Source organism: Stegodyphus dumicola, chromosome 6, assembly GCF_044657685.1.
Source record: "Stegodyphus dumicola isolate Sdum_Otavi_A_Nest chromosome 6, ASM4465768v1".
NCBI lineage: Eukaryota > Metazoa > Arthropoda > Arachnida > Araneae > Eresidae > Stegodyphus > Stegodyphus dumicola.
Window position 1 is genome coordinate 82,010,581 of NC_140773.1, and position 27,162 is coordinate 82,037,742.

The window sequence follows — 27,162 nt, forward strand, 5'->3', positions numbered from 1 at the left end:
TCATTAGTGATATTCCTTTGATTTAGCCACTTTTTCGTACAATAATATTAAAACCGTATTTTTGGCTGCTGGTATAGGTTTTCTCCAGTAGTGTAAGCCTGCCTAGTCTTGGTAATTCTTAGCACTTACTAAGTAACTATCTTCCAAAGCTTTTTCACTTTTACTTGTTTACTATTTTTGAACTCCGCTAATTTCTTCAAATATTCTTCAGATTTACCTTTTGGCATGCTTAGATTCAAGATGTCTTTTAAGAAATAATGGTTTCATACTTTGATTGGGCAACAATACATCGCAAACAATACACTGAGGTTGAGGGTTCATTTCATCTCCTTTCCAAGTAAACCCAAATGATAAATAACTTTCACTATATTTTCTATACACAATTTTTCTTTTCTTTTCAATATTTTTGGTGCTAGTATATTGTATTAGATTCCATCACCTGTGAATCATCACTTTTCTGCTTAGTCAATACTATCCATTTTTCCATTTTGAAAAATCTAAGTTTGTTTTATTATTTTTTCACAAATATTTTAATGCCTAATATATTACAAGTTCTTCAAAAACAAACGACAGTATTTTCAAATTGCATAGAAAAGTAAGGAATACAAACATCAGGAAGACAAAATACCTGCTGTTACAGACAGCAAATTAACTCAAAATTATTCTACTAGAAAGTAAAGCAATATGAGCCTACAGATGGTGGCAACATAAAGTGTAGACATGCTGATAAATCAATCAACTCTAAAAGAATAAATGATAATTACTCTAGAAGAATAAACTTTTTATAGGAACTTATTGTTATTTCCTATTAAATACAACATCCATTTCTATAACCCCTTTTAAAAATATCATTTATGACAAATTTTGTTATATCTATGGGTAAAAAAATATTTGTGAAAATAAAAACAGATTATTTTGCTAAAGTCTATGAGCAGTTATTGACCTTGAACAAAGCTCAGATCACCTAAATTTATGAGTGTTAGGGAAAAAAACTCAAACAGGATGTTGGGTTATTTAATTTTTGAGTTTAATACTTAAAATTGCTTTGTTTCTTTTCGTACCACCAGTTGAGAATCGCTGATATAGACTATTTCATTAAAGTAAAATATGCTAAAGACAAAGCACAAATTATTTTGTTGTACATTAAATGTCATTTTTCTGGTAATTAAATTATAATATTTAAGAAAAAAGTATTAAGTCAAATTGAAACAATAATTATAATATATAATTTTTCACATTTACAGTGCACTGCATTAATATTTTGCAAATTAATACACTACAGAAAAAAACATATTTTCATTTATTAGAAAGGGTAGTCTTCCCAGTTTAACTTGATGTGAAGCTCTGTCAGACTTGAATTTAAAACTATAAATTCTAATTTTTTAAACTATTTCATCCAACATTATTAAAAAAAGTTCACATCCTTTGCAGAAAAATTTTAACAAAACATACAAGTATTCAAGAAAGCAAATTACTAGACAATATAAACATAAAATGAAATTTTAAATCTTCGTCCAAAATTAATTCTTTTCTTAAATATTTCAGATCCCATGATCTGTCAGATAATACTTTGAATATGCCATTCAACTATAGGAACTCATCAAGCAATTTTACGTTTATTAAACACATGAAAGGTTCAAAATGAAATGAATCCTTTAAACACAGAAGACTCAAATAAAGGTGTATCACAGAAAACATACATACGCCAAATGAACAATCCCAGGTTCTAAGCCATATGACACATATGAAAGCTCTTGAAGCTGAGCATTCAGCTCAACAAAGCAGAAACACATACTGAGCTACATGCATCAAAGCACGCTAAAAATTTAGGTTGAAACCAGAGTTTGAATACAGAGAGTGCATGAACTACCTGTACACAGAGCTATGCCCGGATATTTTTTTACCATGCATTCCTATATATAGTCAAATTAACTATTTTTGTACATTATCATATTTATCAAAGGTAATTATTTTAAATCATAATATTCAAACTTTTATAATATTTTTAATCATAGCTTTACATATTCAGAAAAATGATACATGTAATGATGAATGTTAAAGTTTTTAAATTAAACATAAAAAAAAATGAGACAAACAAAATAAATGTAGAATTTATATCACACATTAAAAATGCATTTATGATAAGTAACAAATAGCACTGAAAGAGTAAAAATTAGCAAGGCAAACAATATTTTACTTACTTTTTATTTAATTATTTTTTAATTTAATGTTTCTTGATTTTTGCAAAGCAAAGTCCCCAACACAAGGTTTCTCTTAACTTTTTTTTTTTTTTTTTTCAAAATTTATTTGATTACTTAAAGCTTTATAGATAGAATAGCCTCATTTTTTTAATAATCTTAAGTGTATTACAGCTTCTGTCTCCAGTAATAGTTTGTGGTTGTTAAGGTATTTTTAATGAAGCTTAACTCCCATACAACTGAACTAAGCTGTATTCGTGAATTATTTTTGAAAAATTTAACCTTGAAGCAACTTTACTGTCCAGAAACAACTGTTTTTTTAAATTAGACATCTCTGATGAAATTTTTGAAGCATTTAAATCATTTGGAATTAAAATATTGTTAATCTATAAGCTGCTTCTTATATATTATACTAATATAAAATTACTTCTTTTATATTATATATTATTTTATATTAGCTGCTTATTTTATATTACCTGAATCTAATTTTATTAATTTTCTATCAGTTAGAAAATTCAAATCTCACTTAATTCACCTCCAGTTTGCTCATGAGATTACGATAATTATAATGTCTGAAATGAAAAAAATATTTTCTGCTAAATAAATTCTCTGATTAAGCTAATTCTTCACATTTCTCAAGAATATTTTCAGAAATAGTTTCTCTCATCTGCTATAAATAAAACGATTATCCTAGTGTTATATATATATATATATATTTTTTTTTTTACTTAAATAAGATAAAGCCCAAGGTCAAAAGTGAAAAGGTCTGTGTATTCGGAAACTGAGACATAGAGAGCATATGTCAAGTCTAAACATCTGAGCTCACAGGGAGACCAGAGAGCAGGGGAAAAGCCAAGTCATTGCTTTCGAATGCTGAACCCCTACGAGGTGCTCTTTTTCCTGAGTGTGAGAATCTTTTTTCAAGGTTAGTAAACTTAAGGTAGCAAAAATCTAGAAACATTAAATTAAAAAATAATAAAATAAAAAGTAAGTAAAATATTGTTTGCCTTGCTAATATTTTTAGTTTTGTTTTAATGCTGTGTTATATTCACTTCTGTTTCATACCATTAAACAGTTTATCTTCAATACTAATTGTAAAATAAAAAGTTTATTTTCGGAGTTTGTCTGTAGAAGAATTTTTTCATCTATTTGTGCCAAACCAACTTTACTAACAAAAACTTACAAAATAAAAAATTATAAAAATGTGTGTATGTGTGTATAAATATAAATGTTACCGGCAAAGTATGAAACGTCGGCATCGTACACAATGCCAGACGTTTTTAGGCAAAGTATAAAATATGAGAATTATTACATACTTTCCCTAGGCTTTGTATATAATACCTAGGCATTCTATAGAATGACAAATGATCTTTAGGCAAAGTACGAAAAAAGGTTGTGATAAGGCTATTATTTAAAAGACGCTTTTTCCTGAAAAATACAAATGTTATTTTGAAAAATTAATGAAAGAGTGCCATTAAAAACTGTTATTCAAAATAGTATGTAAAAAAATAGTGAGATGATCTTGATACAACATAATAAATTTGAATTTTCCATCTGGCTGAGATGGGGAATCAGTAATATCTACTCAACAATGGAAATAAATCCAGAAACAATCATAAGTTTCACAGCAATGCCCTTTTTAATATCTTTTTGTTCTTTCTGGTAGGGCTCACAAAGGTGGTTGTACAGTTCGATATCATTACGTGTAACATTTTTGTATTTGATTGAAAGCTCTTTCAACATTCTGTCATGCCGTTCGTATCCAGTACTCAAATATGAGTTTTTGTGAAGTACGGGAAATAGTTCAGTGTCCTTGATGCAATACTGTATAGTACTGACGCTTTCTTTAACAGGATAAATGAATGTAATTCTGTTTTCCACAAACATCATACCCCAGCGATTCAGCGGCCAGTAGTTAGTAGTCATTTTGGCCTTTTTACATCATTTATTAACTTCTGGTAAGTAGTATCTGTTCTTTAAAACGAATCAGAAATGTATTTTATACTTTGTCAGTTTGTTAGTTGGTATTCTATAGAATGCCTAGGAAATGTGTGAAATATCAATTGTTTCATACATTGCCGGCTAGATTTAGGCCTTATATAGAATGCCAGATTTCCTACTTTGCCGGTAACATACAGATATACAGTCAAAAGTCATTAATTCGGACACCCATAATCCGGAATGATGTATAATCTGGACCTCAAAGCTAAAAACTTTCTGCGCATGCGCCGCGTTGACACATGTGCATAGACGTTTACGCGTGCGCATAAGACCTTTACGACTGCGCATATGCATGCGTGCAAGTGCAGAATACATTTTCGCGTGCGCGTTTAATGTATAACGGACGGTATAAGGTAAAATTATCTAATTATCTATTTCAGTTAATGTTGATGGTTGCGTTGTTCCTTAATCTCCGAATTGGATGCAGCTTATTATTTTTTGCAGACTGTAAGAGCAATTTTATAAAAGTAAACTTGAACTTTCGATTATGTCAAATAGAATTTCCGATGCTGGAGCTCCCAAAGGATCTACAAAAAGAAAGTATGTTTCGATGTCCATCAAACAAAAAGTGGAATTACTGCAAAAAATGGATAAAGACATGAAGAAGGTAACAGAAAGGTTAGTGAAAACGAAAAAATTTCGATTGAAAAGTTAGTCGGTATTCTCGGCACAGCAATTACGGGGACTTGAACAGCGGAACTTTGTAACTGAACAAGAAATTATGTCTGTTTATAGAATTAAAGAGAAAGTATTATCACATAAAATGAAGCAACTTAAACAACTTACATTGAAAGAAATGTTTAATAAAGTAAACAAATAAATATTAAGCTTTTTTTTTTTTTTTTTTTTTTTTTTTTTTTGTAAATTTTGATACCCTTTAGATCATAATTGTTCTTTATTTCATAAATTACGGTTTCAAATTTTTAATTTTAGAATTTCTGCATGCCATCTAACGAGATTTAAACTGATGATCTATAATCCGGAAAAATCGATAATCCGGAATCGCCAAAGTCCCGACGAGTCCGGATTAACAACTTTTGACTGTATATATATACATATATATTAATGTAATATATTCAATATTTTTATATCAAAAGGTGAAAATACTTACTTAATATTTTTATATTATATTATGGAATATTTTAAGTGCAGAAAAATAGACTTTGGAATTCTTTGTTTTATTCAATTTTAACAGATGCCTAAAACGGGATGTGCCATTGCTCATAGCAACAACAGTTTAGAAAAAAACTAAAAATTTATCTGAACACATAGCTTATCACAAATTTCCAAGCGATCCTACATTTAGAAGTAAATGGATTAATATTTGCCTTTGAGAAGATAAACTGAATGCAAACTCTTCTAGGATATGTTCTCATTTTACTGCAGATTAGTATCAGAGAGATTTACAAGCACAGCTAATGGACTTGACACATAAAAAGGTAAGTAATTTGTGTTTCTGTAGGTTTCTGTTTAGTTATTTCATGCATAATTTTGCCATTCTTCTGTAAATAGCATTTGGAAATGTATTTATTTATGCATTAATTTAGATTCAGCTTTTGTCTTTATTATTTGGTTAGAGACTGAAATTTCGTTTTCGCAAATTTTTCACTTCATTTAAATCAACAAGCATTATTTCTGATTATTGTCTTTTAAACATGCACTCTAAAAACTTGCAATTTAAAATACTGAAATAACTGAAAATCATTTAGCCGTAAAGATGTGAACTGTACAGGTTATTTCTTATAAAGTAACAGAATCTCATATTGTAATAAATTTCTCCTCTTATAGAGCTATATTTTTCAAGAATCCTTAATTGTATTTTACCTAAAATAAATAGATATATTTTCCTGAAATATGATAGATGTTAAAATAATGAGATAAATCTAATAATTAACTCATTCTTAATTAATGTTACAAATGCATTAATAGCTATTTTATTACGATTCCAGATACTGGACAAAACGGCTGTTCCTTCATTATTTATATCCTCAAAAGATCCCGTTAACGAAGAATGTGATTTATGACACAAACACTGTTTAAGTCACCACTATGCCCTTGATTAACTAGAAAAAGCTTCCTCTCATAATGATGTTGGAATATTTGTACAAAGTGACAGTGATGAAGCTTCAAAACAAACAATATTAGAAAAAGTTTCCAACCTGAATATACAGAAAGAAAACTCAGAGAAAAAAAAATTAAATTAGCAATTAACAGAAAATATTAAAATCTGTCAATGATGCAATTTGTTTCCTGGTGAAACAATTAGTGCATTTGAAAAAGTAAATGACACATTTGAGAAGAAAAATGACAGTTGAGTCTGACATTAAATATAAAAAACTTTCCAGTGCTGTAAAAAGAGGTTTTACTGAATCGCAAAAAAAACTGCTAATTGATCAGAAAAAGAAAGTGAGATGTGATGATGAAAAATTGGTCAAATGTGTTCACATTACGCTATTTAAGTAGAACCTCATATCTTTATCTCCAAAAATATCTTAAGTATCCTCTTCCACAGTTAGCTACTCTTAGGCATTGAGCATCATTATTTCAATTGTGGAAAGTTATTTTAAACTATGCTTTAAAAATGATGAAAATAGTTAGAGAAGGCAAGGAAGATTTTTAGCATCTTGTAGTTTTATTGTTTGATGAAATGAAAATTAAAAGTACACATGAATATGATACAAAATTATTGGCCAGTATTCACAAATACAATTAGCAGAAGGCCCTTTTTAATAATTGGATTCGTAGACTTCGATAGAAAGATGATAGATGCCATTCTTTTTGACATGATTTCAAAATTACATCAAATTGGGTGTAAAGTTTTGGCTGTAGAGAGTGATACGAGTGGATCTAACCATGCACAGTGGAAAACATTACAAATAAACAAAAATAAATCATGGTGTATGCATCCGATTACCAACGAAAACATTTACTTTTTTGCAGATGCACTGAATCTTCTGAAACTTATTTGCAATTGGCTTTTAGATACTGGTTTTGTCTTTGGCAAAAACTGCATTATAAATAAAACTCCACTTTGGGAATTACTTAAAATTAATGCTGGTAAATATAAAATTAGCTGCAAACTGATAGAAACTCACATATTATGCAAAAAATCTCAGTAACAAAATGTACGTCTAGCATCTCAGTTGTTTTCAGAGACAAGCTGCATTAGAAAGATACAAGCCTAGGTCCAATCTTACATTATGTTGCGATTTAGAAAATTTTATAAAAGTAGTAAATAACTGGTTTCATATTTTTAATAGTTATATTTCAGAAGGGTTTGGATTCCCTTGTAAAAATGCTTACAGAAAGTATATATATAAACTCAGGATGCAGCATTAGATCATTTTTGCAAAACTGTGAAAAACATTGAGGTGCACTGGAAAAAAAAATATTGGAGGTATTTAAAAAGGAGTTCCAATTTCTAGCACATCTTTAAAAAAACTCTTGCATTATGTGAAAAAAAAATATAACCGCTTGTACATTCTAACACATCATTTAAATCAAGACGCTCTTGCAAATACATTTTCACAATTAAAGAGCAGTGGAGGACTAGATGATCATCCTACTCCTCTTGATGCTTTATATCATTTATGTATGGTGATACTAAACAAGAATAGTTTTATTAGAGTTCAAGAAAACACGAATAAAAAAGAAAGATTAGAAGATGATTATCTAATTTCAAAAGTTTTGCAGCATGCTGGTGTAAAAGTTGCTATTGGAAACAATGACAAAAAGTCATTTTCATATTCAGAAAATAGTGATACTGAAAAAAATATTGATTGCTCATCTGAAAATTCCAAACTGAAATTGGACACAACTATCACAGAACATGATGGTTTAAGTTATACAGCAGGATGGATAGCAAAAAAAGCATCATATTGAGTACCTTAATTTTGGGGAATTTATGTATAAACTAAAAAAAGATCCAAATTGTGTTTCATCATGGATAGAGCATCTATCTCATGCAGGGCTAATTCAACCATCCAAAGAATGGAAAATTCAAGTTCATAAAATGGAAGAACAATTTTCAATGGCTCCACTTTAAGAAAGGGAGAAAATATTATAAAGGACTTAATCAAATAAACTCTTAAACAGCAGTTTTCCAACGCAGATGAAAAATAACAACATTTGCTAGAACTCAAACTTTCATATGATTAAGGAATGTAAATGAAAAATTAGCTAATCAAAAATATTCGAAAACTAAAAAAAGAATATTTAGAATATAAAGTTGGTCGACGAAAATTATGGCATAATGTGGAAAATGTCTTAATATCACAAAATAACAGCTTCAATTGAATGAGAATTGTGCTATAGAGTATGTTACTTTTTTAGCCTAATCATTTTAAAGGAGTGCTTAAATACTTTTCTTCAGGAAATGCTTAGCTGCAGAAAAAATGGTATATCCAGCACACATATGTCGAAAATTGTATTGTAAATTAAACAGAACTGATTCAAATTACCTATCTATACTAAAATTATTGACACAAATACTGAGTTACTTTTGGAAAGAAAATTTTGTTTTTACAATAGCATTTGCAAATTTCTTATTTGCCAGTTCGTTATCCCAGAATTCAGTATGATATTTGAACTAGCTTAAATTATGTTTAGAATTTAATCATTCAAAGTTTATTTTTGTATCTTTATGTACTGTCTTAGATATTATATGCTTAAGTACAAACTATGTCAGTGGAATAAGGATTATGTACAATGTACATTTATTTTTCATGTTAACATTCATTTATTTATTCAATATACCTTTAGTTTTAAATATACAAGGTTGTTCAATATGTTCGTGGAGCGCCATTTATTCATCAATATTAGATCACCAAATTATATTACTAAAACTTTGACGCCATTTTCATATTTGTTCTTTCTTAGGAACACGTCAAACTTTCATTTCGATCTGTTAATTTATTCATAGTTTAACCATCCTTTATATCTAACATGTTGTGCCTTTTTTCAGGTATGGATAAAATTGAGCAACGTGCCATTAACAAATTCTTTGTAAAGAAAGGTTTAAAGGCAATGGAAATTCATACCGAAATTATGAATGTGTTGGGTAAATCTGCTCCTTCAAAAACAATGATTTGCAAGTGGGCTAGTTTATTCAAAAGTGGTCTTGAAGACGATCTGCGAGAGGGACGTCCAAAAACTGCATCAACACCGGAAATCATCGGAAAAATACAAGATATGGTATTGGAAGACCGTCGATTGACTGAAAGAGATTTAACAGAGGCTTTAGGCATTTCATTGGGCACAGTGAGCAATATTTTGAGTGTTAATTTGGGTTTCAAAAAACTCTGTGCAAAATGGGTGCCGCATTCTCTAACGATGGAGCAAAAACACATTCGGATGCGACTTTGCCAGCAACATTTGGAGAGTTTTAAGAAGAATAAAAGCGACTTTATCCGTTGATTTATCACAATGGATGAGACTTGCGTCTACCATCATGATCCTGAATCAAAACAGGAGACTAAGGAGTAGTGTGAAACCAGCTCTTCGGCGCCGAAGCAAGTCTGTGTGCAAAAATCAGCCAAGAAGGTGTTAGCATCAGTTTTTTGGGATGCAAAAGGAATTTTGTTCATAGATTGACTTCAGACTGGCAAAACAAATAATTCGCATTATTACTGTAACCTTTTGAATCATTTAGACGAAAAATTTCGTGAAAGAAGACCCGGATTACAGAAGAAGAAAATCATTTTCCACCAAGATAACGCACCTGCGCACACAGCTCAAAAAACCATTAATAAAATAACTGAACTGAAGTACGAATTGTTGCAACATCCAGCCTATTCGCCAGATTTAGCTCCCTCCAACTTCTGGCTCTTTCCATACCTCAAACAATATCTCCGTGGAAAACGATTTTCTTCAAACGAAGAGGTAATAGCTGCCGTGGAGGAATATTTTGCAGAGCTGCCAAAAAACCATTACAGTCAAGGGATCCATAAATTAGAAGACCGTTGGAATAAGTGCATTGAAGTTGAGGGAAACTACATTGAAAAATACATTTTTACAAATAAAAATTGGTTTCTTCATTTCCGTTCCGCGAACTTATTGAACAACCTGGTATATTTCCAAAAGTTGCATGTATGCAAGTGTATATATGTTGAAACAAAATGTTTATTAGATATTTATATATGTGAAATAATGATTTAGTTAATATCTTTTCCCAGCACTTTAACGTAAGCATTTAGAAAATAAGATTGGTCAAATAAGTGCAAATTCATTTCAAGTGCCTACCATAATTTCTACTGCCATAATACGAGAGAAAGCAACAGAGGTCTCAGAGAAAGCAAGATGTCACAACGTGGTTGACCATTCAATGCATTTTCTCTCTCACGTGCAAATCCTGCTGATTTTACTAACTTTGGGCAAAGCTCCCAAAACCTATCTGCCTAACAAAAAGAAGGCTTCATGGAAAGACCACTTCATAAGGGTGCAACTGCCATAGAGAAAAGACAGAAACTGGTTTCTGTTTGGAAAACAGTTTCTATAGGGAAAAGGCAGAAATCTTCATATATCTGCTCCAGCATAAGGGAGCTTGCACAAACTAAAAATCAGTTTCTAGCTTGAAACTGATCAACTCCACTTTTATGCTAATCTGATTATTTTCATAAAAGTATTGGGCACCCTTATGCAAGTCTGATTTTTGTTTGAATTACTGATTAATTAACTCATAATTACTGTGAATTAGGTAACCATATTTTAATGCAATAAAAATTATTTAATTTCCAGTATTTTAGTGCCCTTAATCTTGATGTTAAGAAATATTTCCTTTCCTGAGTGTCTGAAAGCAAATTTGATGGAAAAAATAAACAAAAAATTCAAAGATCACATCCGTAGCCATTTTCATGCCTTCAAAATACTGATAATGATGACCCTGGGTCTGAAATGGAGATTTTGATGACTAAATAAGAAACAAGGTCAACAAACTATGCAGAAAATATGAAAAATAATACTGAAATGAAATAAGACCAAGGCTTTATTAAAAAAAAAATAATGCCAAATCACGATATGATGAAGTACTGTTAAATATTAGATTGGGATTATGTATTCTCAGCTTGTCAATAGACAGTGGTAGTGTTTCTTCTTTCCCCCCCCCCTTCAAAAGAAACTGTGATGTCATATTTGTGTATAGGTAGTATTTTGGTTTTGGTGTTCATGAATAAATACCGCACAGAATAACGCTCTATGTTTATTTCCACAAATTTGATCCAGTCTCATTAATTAGAAGCTTATACACTTTTTTCGTGTTGCTTCCTTCCCGAGATTATTATGAATTGGAATAATTGACAGACTAAAAATTTTGCAAATAGAGGGCATTCTTGAAAATTTGAAAAACAAACTATCTGTTGTAAGGCAGTTGATTACTAAACTGTTAAACAAAGTAGAAATGAATTTAGCTAATGATATTCCATGAAAGGAAAAATTTTAAATAATCAAGAATTTATATGAACCGTTAATTGAGAAAGAAAAGTAAAGCTGTAAAGCTTAGATTCAGTAATTGAAAAGGAACTTTGAAGGAGATTGAAAATGAAGCTATGTAAAGTCAAGAATACCAAGATAAAGCTATTATTGTATAGTGAGAAAGAAAGCAATGATTTTCAAGGAAAAAAAATTCAGAATGTTCTAGAGCTGCAATACATCAAAACAAAATGGCAAATGTTGCACTTACAGAAGAAATGAAAGCAGTGAAGTTAGCACATCTGCAAATCAGAAGTTATTACAGAGATACATGTAAAGAGTTGGATGTTTGAAAATACAATTCACAATAACAGTGGACTGAGAAAAACTGAAAAATTTCGATACCTAAAATTCTTATTTAGCAGCAATGCTTTAGCTCCAGTTTCATTTTAAGTGATCAGAATTATGATTCAGCGATAGAAATACCAAAAGAACCGAAAGTTTTGAAGACAAAATGTAATCATCACTTTACATATGAATAAATTGTAATCATTTGAACCAATGCGAGAACATTTCGAATATTAAAGCACATTGGTATGACAAATGTGATGTTACCACCTGAAGTTTAGAATCATTAAATGTTACGTTTAGAAGTTATGGAAATATTCTTTGTCCTATAATTTTGTAAAAATTTCCAGAGGAATTTAATTTAGAATTTAACTGAAGTCAAGAAATGGAAACAGGATTTGATATAAAGGAACTTATAAAATTCTTTCAAAATTGTTAATTGATGACAAGTTGCAAGTTTGATGAACTGTGTGAAAAACAGTCGGAAACAATGCATTCATCAATTTGAACAATGCACAGAAGTTTACCCAAATTAAAACTGAAAGTTCAGACTCCTTTAACTTTGCCAATGATCAGATGCAAATATATATTTTGAGATAAAGAAGCCCAGATGAAATATTAATGTACAGAATAAAACTATGAAGAGAAATGTAACATTATTTAAACATACTTGAAGGTGTTTTCTACAATTTTGATGTAAATATTTAGCAATCAATTGTAAGAACAAACAATTTTCCTGCAGAAATTATCAAGATAAACATCATGATAATCAACTGGTGTAGAATAATATCAACCAATATGTGCATAAAATAATGCTCTCTGTTTATTATCTTAAATTCAATCCAATACACTTTCTTCATGTATGCCTTGAAAAACATAAATATGACTATAATCATAGGTCAAATGTTTGGGACACAGTATTGAAACTGCAGCTTAATGTGCAGATATAGTTACAGTTTTTAATTGAAAACTTAACTTACCTTTTTATTTACTTGCAGTTTTATAAAATGCAGATAACATAAAAAAAAATTAATTCATTTGTTTTAAGATGCTTTTTATTTTTATTTATTTTAAAGCTCACTGCAATGATTTATCATTTGATGAATCTGATGCATTAATATAAAGCAATAACAGTTAACAAAAATTATATAAAATACAAAATATTGACTTTTCTGTCTCATGTTAAATGTTGAATAGTTTTATATTGTGAATAATTAAATAAGCTTTTAATATGGTTAGGTTAACTAAGACAGAGGAAAAAAAAAAAAAAAAGACTATCAGCCTAAGAAAAAGAATGGTTCAATAAAGGGCTTTCGAAAGGAAACTGGTTTGTATTCCCATTTACGCACGGAAAAAACATGAAAGCAACCATGCAGATGCTCTTTCATTGAGATCTGAGAGCCTCGATCAAATTATCAGTGTTATTCACTCAGCCACTATTGGAAAATCTTTAATTACAATTATTTCCTATAAATCTTAGTCATACTCAAATATTACTCATTTCTTTTGTAACTTAATAACATTTACTTTAAAATTAGCCCGTACAGTTTAATTTTTTTACAAAATCAGAATTTTTAAAACTTATTTCTTTCGTATTTGATTTTATAGTTATAACACCCATGTAGTGACTAGGTGTGAAAGAATAATCCCAATGTAGCCCATGCAAGTCGTAAGAGGCGACTAAAATGGGTACCCAGTGTCCGAGGAGGGGGTATAGACAGGTAACCTGCCCTTGGGAATTATATCAAAAGACTGGTCCTCCACATTGGGTTTTGAGCGTGGTGCTGACAACCCCATCTTCTGTAAAATTTACCTGTGCAGAAATCTCAAGAAGTTAGTGCTGTATGGCTCTCACCATGGCAAGAAAATGGTTTTGATTATTGGAACCTGGAAATATTAGAACTCTTTATAGGAGCGCAGCATTGAGAAACCTTGTTGACGCCCTGGCATTGCAGGAAATTCGCTGGACTGGCCCGGGGGATCTTTGAAAAGAGGAATCGTGTGTACTGCAGTTGTCAGGAAATCAGCATCATTTTGGTACAGGGTTCATTGTAAGTAGGAGAATCATGTAATTGAATTTAAACCTTTTAATGAAAGAATCTCTAAGCTGTGCTTAAGGATAAGCATTAAAATATTAGCATTATTTGTGCTCACACACCCACTGAGGATAAGGATATCACTGAAAAAGAATATTTTTAAGACATTTTAGAAAACACCTTTGATGGTTGTTCGCAGAATGGTATGAAACTCCTGATTGGAGACCTTAATACAAAAGTTGGAAAAGAGAGTACAATAAAACCAAACATTAGAGAACAGAGCTTACACCTTATAAGTAATATCAATGGAGGTTTTTCAACTAATTTTGCTGTTACAAACAAATTACAAATTGGTAGCACAGTGTTTCACCACAGGAATATACAGTACAAAGTGCGAAATTCGGACGTCCATTATCCGGAATGATCTAAAATCCGGACCTCAAAACCATCATCAACGTTTTTCTCGTAGGCTTTACGCATGTGCATTTGACTCACCCCCTCACCCTGCTCCCTTTGCACATAATAAAATGATTCTTAATTTCACTTTAACACTAAACACCTTGTTATTGAAGAAACAAACATTTTAGCATAAATTTGTATGATCAGTAATTTGGCTCCGTTGCTGCGTATCTGCTTTTTGGCACACATCTCAAAACGAAACATTCTACATAGATACATCAATGATTAGATGCCAACCTGGTGAATCCTTATTTATTATACTTTCCTTTCATCAACGCTAGTTCATCAAAACATGACAACTTGAGTATTGACTGACGTAGCAATGCCTAAACAATTTTTTTTTATTTTAGTAATTGAATAAAAAAGGAGTAAGGTAACCTTTTGTGTTGACATTATGCTTGCTGATGACTACAGACAGGTTTAAGTTAAATGCACTAAAAAATGTTGACGAGGAAAAATTTACCAAAAATTTCTTTCCATATGCTAATAATGGATTTTGTTGATGACACTCATAGACCGAAAGATTACATTTAGGGCTATTTGAATTAAGAATAACTTTGCATAAACCCAGAACCAGCGTCAGGACTTGTATGGCCGCAAGGAGCCGCAGAATTTAGGACCCACAGACACTACACCAGGCGGTAAGATATATAGTGCCGACTCTCAATACAGCTTAAGTATATGTGGGAATTTATTTATTCAGATCTCTGATAAGCCTTAAATATGTGCATGAAATAGACACAAGTATAATAAATAACTAAACTAATACACTTCAAGCTTAATTGCCTCAATGGGCGATAGAAGGAAGATAAAATTTAACAGAACAACTTGTTATTAGTCACCAAGCTCACTGTTCAGTCTCACCTCCCTGATATATGAACTGCAAAATGTAGAAAATGCCTCCAGAGGGCAGTGCTGTGAAAAAAGCAAAATTCCAAGAGTGTGTTATCGCTTGGGAGAAGTGAGTGTTCCCGCCTTTGTGGTGAAAGTGTTAAAGTAATTACAGAGATGTGAAATAAAGCCACAGTCCTAAACTTTATAAGTGTTTTCGAGTTATTGCAAAGTTGTGATTTATAATGTGAACTTTCATGATGCATGATGCATAACCAAATATGTATAGTGAAGAATAGATACATTTGATGATGATAGCCACTAATTTTAAAGGTTTTCGGATATCGCAAAACAAATGTGAAATTTTCCAATTAATGGATTTTGCAAAGAAGTGTGGAGAAGTGGTAATAAATGAAGATGCTATAAAAGAAGTTTTCATTGTGATGACAATGATTCTCAGTCTTCAATCAATTAATGAAGATCAATGTATATTCATGAGATCTACCAAAATTTAGACCATAGGACATAAAAAGCCACAGGATTCGATGGTTGGGTCATTTAGACAGAACTAAAGAGACAAAATCAGACAAACAACTCACATTTACCAAACCTATAGGAGCTTAGAAAACGAGGAAGGCCACCAATTATGTGGCTTGATGCTATTGAGGATAACATTAATACCATACATACAGGAGACTGGAAGAGTATTGCCATGAATAGGTCCAGATGGCGTAGACTGATTGAGACGGCCTTGGCCAGCAGTAGGCTGTAGTGCCTCAGAAGAAGTTACACTATAAACTTAGAACAATTCACAAAAGCAAAAGACATGTCTTACCTTATCTCTTCATGTTCCAGTTTTAACAGAAAATGAAACTAAGGTTTCTATACCTAGATATGTTTAATCTCTCTAGCAACAGTTGCAAATATTTCAAGAGCAATCATAAATGAATCCAACTATGTAGTTCTAAGGGAAACTAAATATGAATATAATAGAACAAAAGCTTAAATTATAGATTTTGTTTCCCAATGCGTTTTATAATGAGAAATGGAGCAAGTCAAAATTATTATAAAAAAGAGAGACAGGGATACATTTCATTCCTTTTCAGACATGCTATTCCCACGAACTTTTGGGTGTTAGGCTTTCGTGGACTTTGAATACCTTGTTTTGTTGTTACTGCAAAATCAGAGCTGTAAAAGCTACAATTTAAGTTAATCGAGACAGTAAAGAATTACCAATGTAGGCAGAAGGGAGAGTTTTGTTTATGCAGTTCATTACTACAAATACAAATCAGCCTCATTATGTTAACTCCAAAAATAAATTTCAATATTATACAATATCATGAAACAGCAGCATGTTTAGAGAACAAATTAACCCCATTAATTCTCCTGCTGGATTATTTGTGATACAAATTGTTTCTTAATCCCTTTTCAGAATGGAAACCACATGATAACAAATATGTATTAAAGAAATTTGATTGCAGTAAAATAATAATGTTAATCAATAAATTAACATTTAAATAATTTTGCAGCTTTTACTGTTGACATTAAGCTGCATGAGAAATGTGAACTGATAGGACCATCCTGACCGAGGAGCTAGCTACAAAAAGAATGAATAATAATGGAAATCAGACAGGCAGCCATCACAGCAGATAAAAGAAAAGAAGCACCAAGAATGCAATACTTTTAAATTTATCACATATAGTGGTAACAGCATTTTGTTAAATAAGTTTACAACAGGGTTTTTTTGCGGGGGGGGGGGGGGGGGGTGTTTGTCATAGTTAAAAGTTAACAATCATTAATTTTACTTAAATTCATTTTTCATAGTTAATTTGTCACCCCTTAGAATTTTGTCCCTCTGTCTGCATATCATTTAATGGATTATGTCAGATTGCAGGGAAGCATGAGAACATATTATTCTTTTGGCAAGATTTATGCAGGTTTTTTTTTTTTTTTTTATCTGTTAGACATATATTAGAAGGTAGAAGAAAATAAACATTATATTTAAGAACAAAGGAAGAAAAACAAAGGAAGAAGTCTATCAGAATTTGAGAAATTCTGATAGACTTGGATGAAAACATGAAGTTTGTAAAATTCTTTACTAATTTGTAAAGATATACAAAAAATGCTGATATTGTTGCTGATTGAGTACTGTTATTGAAGTCAAGAATAAATAAGCAATGGGTCAAATCAGTATGTGAATATAAGATAGAAATTATAAAGATGCATGCAAGGTACAGAAACTGAGAAGGTGCACCTTTCAGTAATATAGTTTTGTCATCTCAAACGCAACCTTGGCTGGCTTTCTGACAAAACACAAACAATCATCAATAAGGGGCACTGATTACATGCTGCGAGATAAGAGGTCACATGAAAGTCCCCTTTCATAGTAAAGAGTGAATTGATACAGGGTTCATAGCCACATTTTAGTTAAAAAAATAAGCACCTATAAGCACTTTTCAAGCACATTTTTAGAAAAAAAAAATAAGCACCTGTCTAATTACATTATACACAACTGCATAACCTTAAAAATTAGACTTGTAATTTAAAATATGAGAAATGCAGTATTTATTAAGAGAGAATAAGCATTACCTCAATCATGGAAAATAATTACTTTTTTTTTTTTTTTTTTTTTTAATTTTAAATAACAATTCAATTTTCAGAACTAGTTTACATTGAGAGAAAAAAAAACTATGCCGAACTAAACTATATTACAAGATTTAATGATGAAATTTCAGTTGAAAATAGAGAAAATAAATAATAATAAGGCATATTTTTATTGTATTCGCTTGGAACCTAATAATAAATACAATTTATTTTTCCACTCATATTGCTATTTAAATAATTTAAATCAAAATTCTGAACATTTTCTAAATTTTCATTGTATATCAATTTTCCCTTAACAGATATTGCAAGCAAAGTAATTTAAGTAAAAAAGAGGAACATTTATGAAATCAGAAGACAGAAATTTGCTTCATGCAGTCATCCTTTAACAGTAAAAGCTTAACTAACCCGCACACTTGGTAATTGACGAATATTCGGACAGTCGAGCGTTACTTGAAAAAGAGAAGCGGAGTAGTAGCCGCTCTTTAGATTTTTCCACTAAATAAATGCATTTGACATTTCAATATGGGCATCATATAAAAATAAACCAATGGAACTGAAAAATATTCTTAGCAAGCACAGTAAAACTCTTTTAAGTGTTCATAAACAAATCTCGGGCAGAACATCAAAATTAATCAAAATATCGCAAACGTTATTGCGCAATAACGTGTGCCGTAATTCCTCCCTACGTGATATTACGCAATCGGAATCAACAGCTGCCGGTATTGGGTGAATAAAGAACTAAATAACTGGGGTGTTTTTCATTCTAATTTTCAACAGACGGCGTTAAATTTCTGGAAAAGAATCATTCTTCCTGGGGTTGGTAGACCTTTCAGTCCTATTCAATCGAGATTGGAAAGTAACAAACAAAAAAAACAAAAAAAATTCCATTGCTTGTTTTGCAGCGAACTGTAACAGTTTCAATATTCGAGATTTTGCGGAGAAAGGGAAGAACCTCCCAATCTTCGTACTGTATAATGTATTGGCCAAAAAAAAATGAAATTATTCTGATTATTCGATTACTTTCCCTTTATTTAAGCCATTCCGAATATTATTCCTTAGAAAGCTAATCTGTGTTAAAACACAAACATTTTTGGAAGTTTACTATACTTCAGCAGTTACTGCAACTATGTTATTATAAACATTCATACATATGCTCATAATATAAGCGTAACGATCATAATAAACACGAATATGAACTTACCAAGCAGAACGAGAATGCAAATTTTTAAGATCTTGATAGAAATTCAAACGTGTGTAGTATTTGGGTGGGAGGAAAAGAATGCCTAATGTACCGGAATTTTCTACTGCTTTCACAATTCTTTGACCAATAGAACAACGGGCACCTGTCTGTACTCTTCATGCACACCAAAGGTGGTGTTATGTTAATGCAGAGAAAGGGGGAAAAGCTATTTCCGGGAGTATGATTCACCATCTGATATTCCATATTAACAAGAAAAGTTGTTTATTTAGTTTCAGCTTTGGTACAGGGAAAATTAGCGCATTCATTTAAAAAAAAAAAAAAAAAAAAGCACTAAAAGCTAAAAATAAGCACTAAAAACAAAAAATAAGGGCTTTAAAGAAAAAGTAAGCACCTATAAGGGCCTTTATATTTTATTTTTAAATATAAGGACTTATAAGCACTTACAAGGACCGCTACGAACCCTGTTATTCAACCAAGGGAGAGAAAGTCCCCATGTCATCGGGTGATGCTGCCTTCAATTGTCTTTTGTCTTTTTTTAAAATATATATATATATATAGAAAGAAGAATCTTAGCACAAAGAAATTAATGCTAAGATGCAGCTCAGATTCTAAGAATTTTGAAATTTTTTTATAACTTCTGAATTTTACATAAACAATACTTAATTTAATCACTTACTTTTAAAGATAAGGTCAGTAAGTCATGGGAATATATTCTTTAGCAGAAATATCCCTTTTTGTAGCAAAAAAAAAGGAAACTGGTCAATAGGTTTCCATCACATTTGCAGAGGATTTACTCAGACGGTTGTTGATTTTAATGTGTGACATTTACCAATACTGTGGTCTTTTGTGTACGTGATGGGAGTAGTTTGTTTTTAATTGTTAAAATGAGTTCAATTGGTAAAAACAAGGTATCTCACAGTGGTACTGAGACATTGCTACATAATGTAGTTACATTTTGTGACACGGAAACTAGAATAGAGAACACAGCATTCCCATCTCGCAGCCCATGAAAAGAGCTGGCAACATCAGTGATAAACAGAAGGGCTAGGTCATTCCTTTGTTCGACTCCTCGCCGACGCGAGTCTCATAGAGGGGGGGGGAACCGGAAGTAATCTGACGTATCTCTGTTGCACCTGCTCTCATTTTGCGCCTTTAAAACTGTAGTTTCATTCAGTTGCGAGACGATTCTCTGGAGATCACATATTCCAAATTAATTTTAATCATACATATTTGTTTTCTAATAATGCAAATATTTAAAATAATTTGTGTATATATAGTTTTAGTCAGTTTTCCTTTTAAATTCTATATTTAAAGTATCCTTTATGTAATATGGCTTCTTGTGCTGTAGCAACGTGCCGTAACAATTATAGAAATACGAAAGGAAGAGATATTGTATTTCATGCTTTCCTCAAGGACAATTTGCTTTTGACGAAAGAATGGATACATAAATGTCGAAGACAGGATTCTACTAATGTGAAAAAAGCAAGAATTTGCAGCGAACATTTTCTGTGCAGTGATTATGAAGATGACATGAGAAATCGCTTGCTTGGATTGCCGCAAAAGAAACTGTTGAAATGCAATGCTGTGCCGAAAGTAAATTTATCGTGTGCAGTAAACAAAATAACACCAAGAAATCGGAGACATTTGAAAAATCTAATGCAGAGTGCTTTTGAAAGACTACATGAATTAAGCTTAAAGAAAATTTATTTTGAGGCCGAGAACGAAATTGAAGCTGACAATAATAAATCAAATGTGAATGATTTTGAAATAAAACTCACAAGTGACAATGCCCTATGTGACAATATCCCTGAGTGCCCTAAGTGTAAAGATAAACAAGAATGTATTGATAATTTGAAGAACAAAATAATATCCTTAGAAAATTGTAATAAAATATTGACAAATAGAGAAAAGAAAGATTTTAGAATGTTTGCTCAGCGACAAAGAAGGTGGACGACATTGAGAAAAAAATTTGTATCAGAAATTTAGAAATTAAAATCCCAAACAGCGAAATTTAGGAAAAAACAGAACAGATCGGAGAATTTGGAAAAACGTCTAAAGCATATTTTTACAAAGACGCAGATTAACGCATTGCTAGAAAAGAAGGAAAAAATCCGGTGGACTAGTGAAGATATTTCACGTTGCATTGTCATAAGAGCTCTGTCATCAAAAAGCTACGGTTTTTGGAAAGAAAAAATGGGAATTCCTTTACCTAGCACTAGCACATTAAAGAGATGGTGCGCTAAATTTTCATGTAGTCCAGGAATTCAGAGTGATGTTCTTGCTGTAATGAAGGAAAGATGCCAATGTTTGAATTCTGTAGAAAAAATATGCGTTCTCAGTTTCGATGAAATGTACATAGATTCTAAACTCTGCTATGACTCTAAACTGGACCAAAATCGGTCCTTTTCAAAAAGTGCAGTTTGTTTTAATCAGAGGTCTCATTTCGCAGTGGAAACAACCAATATTTTTTTTTATTTTAACACTCCAATGAAGAAAGAACTTCTTTTTTTTCACTCATAAGACATATTCAATCATCTAGAGTAGAAGTAAAAGCAATAGTGTCTGATTTAGGAGGATCTACTACTTTGTGGAAAGAGTTACAGATTTCGATTAATAGTTCTCATTTTCCAAATCCAGTATTCCAAACGAAAAAAATATGGGTTTTTGCAGATTTAGCGCACTGCCTCAAATTACTGAGTGTTGGTGTATTTAATTATGACAAAGCACACTAGTGCTATCTGCCTAAGGGGAGGGATGCCTTCGTGGAGGACTTTATAAGGGAAACTGGCTCATATACACGTTACACATGGGGAAAACCACGAAAACGCCCATGCAGCCAGCCCGTTCGCGGGATTCGAACCTCGGACCGAACTACCAGTGTTCAGCGACTTTACCGCTCGGCCTCTGGTGGGCTCAAATTACTGAGAAACCACTTTTTAGATAAAGGATTTGTTTTAGAGGATGGAACTGTTTTAAATGTTGATATTATTAAAGAGAATTAAATTGTGTCACAAACTAAAACCAAATTATTTAATGGTCAAGGGAAACGAGAGACAAAAGGTAAGTATATATAATATGTTTTGATTTGAAATATTTCTAGATTGCATTTTAGAAGTTAATAGCGTAAAGCATATTTCAAATGAGAACTAATTCTGTTAAGTTATTGTTACAGTTATTTTTATTGTATCCTCTGTTATAATTGATTCGATTTTGTGCTAGCTTAGCATTCTAGATAAAATATATATAGAGTATAATATTAAAGTAATTGGCATAAGAAGACCTGCCCCCTTAACCCCCACTTTTGAAAAATTAAATAATTATTTTAGGTACTGTGAATAAAGTTGTTTGTCTAAATTAAGATAACAATCTTACATGTATTTATTTAAATGAAATATTGATGTAAGCCTAAGTTACAAAATTATTTTTAAAAAAATATATGTTATTATAATGAATCGGGAGAAAAATACGCTAATGTAAAATTTACAATTAGGCTGAAACTCAAACTTAGATTAGCAGAAATTTTGCCATATATAACCATACACGTTTAAAACTATGCCAATTTAAGGTTATTTTTTGATTAATTTTAAATAGCTGTTATTATAGTTATCTTAGCAGTAGTACAGTTCTCTTAGTTAACATGCAGATAAAGAAATGATTAGAAACAAACAGGCATTTAAAGAAAAAAAAATCCCTGCAAATAAAAAAAGGAACTTTATGCTAAGAGTAGCGCATTTTATCTATTATTTTAAAATTGAGTAAGTACTATTAAATTTTGTAATGTTCAGTGTAAAATGCATACTGCAGTAACATTGTCTCTTCCAAATTATAGCTATCTTTCACACACAGCTCATTTTAAACGCTGATTCTTCAGATTTAAAACGCTAATTTCTATGTTGTCAATTGCATCTCCGCACTCAGTGCCATCATTGCTACGTCATCACTCCTCACTGCCTGTTTCAGGGGGAAACGCTCTATGAGCTAGCCCTTCTCTTTAGTGCTGTGGCAACATTGCAGGAGAATCGCTGACATCTATAAAGAAAATTCATCAAGAGGCAAAAAGGAAGAAAAAACCAGTTTTCTATTGCTCGGAGGGGGCAGGAAGTATTGGATATGATTGGTTTAGATGATTTTAAATACAAGGTAATTAAAAAAAAATTTTCATGAATTTTAAATTAAGGAGGAAAAAATGTTATTGCTTTCAATATTATACTCTGCAGTGCAAGAAAAGATAGATTTTAAATGGAAATCAGGAACTTTAAGAAATGTACTACACAGTATTGGATTCACATGGAGAAAAAGAGAAAAGTTTTAACTAAAAGAAGTGGCACTGTGTTTAGAATATGGTACCTGAGAAAAGTGAAACAATTTCATCATGAAAAAAAGACTTCTATTTACTTGGGCAAAACCTGAGTAGACAGCAACATGGCATTTTCAAAATGCTCTGGGAATTGAAACAATTGTCTACATCTGCTCCCATACCACTGCAAAATTAATGAAGTTAATTTGTTTGGGGTGAAATAAAGCAATTTGTACAGAATTGTAATACAGCTGGAAACATGGCAATGGATAAATTATTAAAAATTGCAAAAGAAGCTCTTGAAATTAAAACAACAGAAAACTGGAAGAAGTATACTGCACCCATGAAGAAAATGACTATTGGATAAAGGATGGTTTAATAGAGGATTTATGTGAATCTTTAATTATTTCTTTTTCTGAAGAGGAAAACAGCTTGGATATGTATAGTGACTGTGATAAAGATTAATAAGAAGTATACAGTAAGAAATTTTGTTCTTTACCACCAGTATCTATACTACTGCATGAAGCCTTTAGCACAAAAATCAAAGACATGATATAAATATTTATTATACATTAAATTAGAAATTATAAATTAAATTACATGCTATAAATATTTATTATACATTAAATTATAAATACTCAAATACCTATAATAATTACTTATCACTGTAACATTATTATAATTAACAAAAAAAGTTTCCTTTGTGTATTAATACACCTAAATTTTAGCTTAAAGATAAAAAAAAGATAAAATTAACAATTATAAGTGTAATTATTTACTGTCATATAATTATTATAATTACTTACAATAATAATAAATTAAATAACTGAATAATTATAATTACAATTTTAAATACAACAAAATTTACTTACCATGTTTTATTATAAAATAATGTATATAGAGCAAAACTAGTTTGAAAAACATTTGTATTTTTATGAATATATAAATAAAAAAAAAAATCTGAAAGGTTTCATATTTTAACTACCGAAAAGGGCATATTAAGGTTTACTAATGCTTTCACTAAGCTTGCAGTCTATCCCAATCTGCTGTTACACTCACTCCTACTATTATATTTTTTTAAGCTTTATTATTAAGCATAATTTTTTCACACTTAAAGCCATATACAATTCAGCAGCAAAATAACAAAAATTTTTAAAGTAGCATCAGGACATGTTTAGAATTCCCAATGCAGCATATGTGTTGGGCATACCTTTTTTTTCAGTCTTTTCTCAGTTCATATCATATCGAGTTCAGTTTTCTTACTAAAATGGCTTTGTACTTTTTTTTATATCTTTTTGTTATTAATGTTTTGTGTGTTTATTTATTAAATATCAAGTTCTTGGCTCTTACGCCATATGAAATTCTATTCAACAGCAGAATCACAAAATATTTAAAAGCTGCTTATCTTTAAAACTTCCAATAGACAAACAGTCTCACGCAGTGGAGATAAAAATGTTTTATTCTATGCAGTGTTGCCAATGCTCGTTTTGAAATTCAAAATTTGGATTTCCAGGTACCCATGCTCAGGTGGAGAACAATAAAAATTCCATGGCTCTTAGTACCCTTATTTTTTCATAGTGCAAAAAACATACATACATTCATGCAGATTCTTCATTATTTAATTTCTTTAAATATAATACAGTGTGATAATATTTGGTGGTAACAATTTGAAAAGTGGCACAATGCATTTAAGCGTTTTGACACAAAATGCCATTTTGAGACTAATATCTCATTGGGACTAACATCCTTTTGGAGGTAATAAATGTGCAAAATAAGACACCATGTGATAAAACAGCTAATTATAAATGATGGTCAGCATGAACACAGTGGAAATAAACAGGAAGAATAGAAAAGACCCCTACTACATGATTCATGTATAACGCACCTTATTTTGGGGAAAAAAAAGTCTGAATGGTGGCATGTATGTTTGCATCTATGCTTGCAGTTGATGCAGTCGAACTACAGCAGCAGTAGCAATACTGAGAAGCTACCACTTGAGCAGTTAAAAGCACAGAAATTCTCGCTATTGAGGTCCTTCATTGGGATGATAATAAAATCTAATTTCTAAATCAACAGGGCAAGCTTTTAAACAAAACATTAAAAAAAAGAGTTTCTGGAGGAACTAAAAGGAAGCAACACTTAAGACTGGTATACAGAAAAGCTACTAATATGAATTTTACTTGTTTATATTAAAGACATATTTCTAAAAGCAGAAAAAAGTAAATAAATGAATTTTGATATAGCATTGTTACGAAATGTACAGTTTTAGGGTTGCCATATAAACGGCAAGGGAAAGCAGGGTTGCCACATTTGGCGAGAAATCGTCCGTTTAGCAACATTTAGTGACAAAATTGGCAATATACCATGGACGGACGGAGAACCTTCTAGAACGAATTCTTACCGGTTTAGCCCAGAATGTTCTCGAACACAAGCCGAAAGCTATATAAACCCTGCTGGTCTGCAGTCAGTTAGTGTGTGTGTCTCATCGAGAGTGTGCCTTATCGAGAGGGCGAGTGTGTGTGTCTCGTCTAGCGAGTCAGTTCCTGTGGAGTGGATTGAGTTGACAGCCGGGCAGCGAGTGCCGAGTGGGTCGTCGAGTGCACCGCAAGAGTCTTGTAGTATATCACGGTGAGTGCATCGTCGAGAGAGCGTGTTGAGCTCTGGGAATGACTGAAATGAAGAGTCGGGAGCGGTGCTCATGTGTCATCGAGTGCATCGCGGGTTGTAGCGTTGAGAGTCTCGAGAGTACGTGAAGTTCCGAGAACAACCGAGCAGAGTTGGGAGCTTTGCAGTGAAGCTTGTCTCCATCGTTATTGCCTGACAGTGTGAAGGCTGTGTCACTGATTGTTCCAGCGTGTTTAGAGTAGATCTTTGATGACTGTAAAATGTGTTATTGGAGCTGTCCTGATTAGTATTGGCTAAATAAAGTATGTTTCGATACTTCATCAAGTGTCGTCGTTATTCACTCCAAATCTACGAACCCCATACGAACGTGAAGGAAGGAAATAACATAACAACTGGTGTCAGAAGAAAGAAAAACGCAACAGTATTAACCACCTCCAGAAGCATGCTAGCATGTCAAACAAACCAAGGCAATATGCAGGTACAATTCATAAAGTTAAAATCAAGGATTACCATCAAAGATTTAGAAAAGTTGAAAACACTAAATGATTAGAGAATACGGGAAAAGATTAATGATTTCTAATAAATTATTTCACATTTTGGATACTCAAACTGAGTCTGGATGAGACAAAGTGAAGCTGAATAATGGATAAAGCCTAAGAAATTAGTTCTCACCATCTTCAGATGGAAAAGAAAGGACACAGAAAACTGCATGAATCAACTAATCATCACAAGAAGAACATGCCACTAATTAGAAAAATATAATACAAAAACGGACTTGATATATCTAAAGACATGAAATATTTCTGTTGAAGTTTGGATCAATACTCATTAAAGGATGTTGATATGGACATGAGAATACTGGCAATGTTACACAGACAAATGATGTGTCAAAAGCTCAGATCAAAATACTACACACAAAGTTTTTTACAGATAACAATAGTTTCAGATGTCATAAAAGCAAATATCTGCATTAAGAAAGAGAAGCAACTGTTGATTCAAGAAATCTAATTATTTGTTAACTTTGCATTTGAGCTAAATTTAGAACCTACAGAAATGGCAGAATAATGTTATGGTGGGCATCAACCACAAGCTCACTAAAACCATGAAATAATCATAAAACTACACCAAGTGTGCCTATACATTAAGAATAATAACAGT

General features: G+C 31.5%; 1 protein-coding gene across 3 annotated transcripts in view; it reads right to left on the reverse strand.

Annotated features, from left to right (window-relative positions):
* LOC118186139 (uncharacterized) overlaps nt 1-27,162 on the reverse strand; it is a 104,206-nt gene that overhangs the window by 2,556 nt on the left and 74,488 nt on the right. The window lies entirely within an intron of this gene.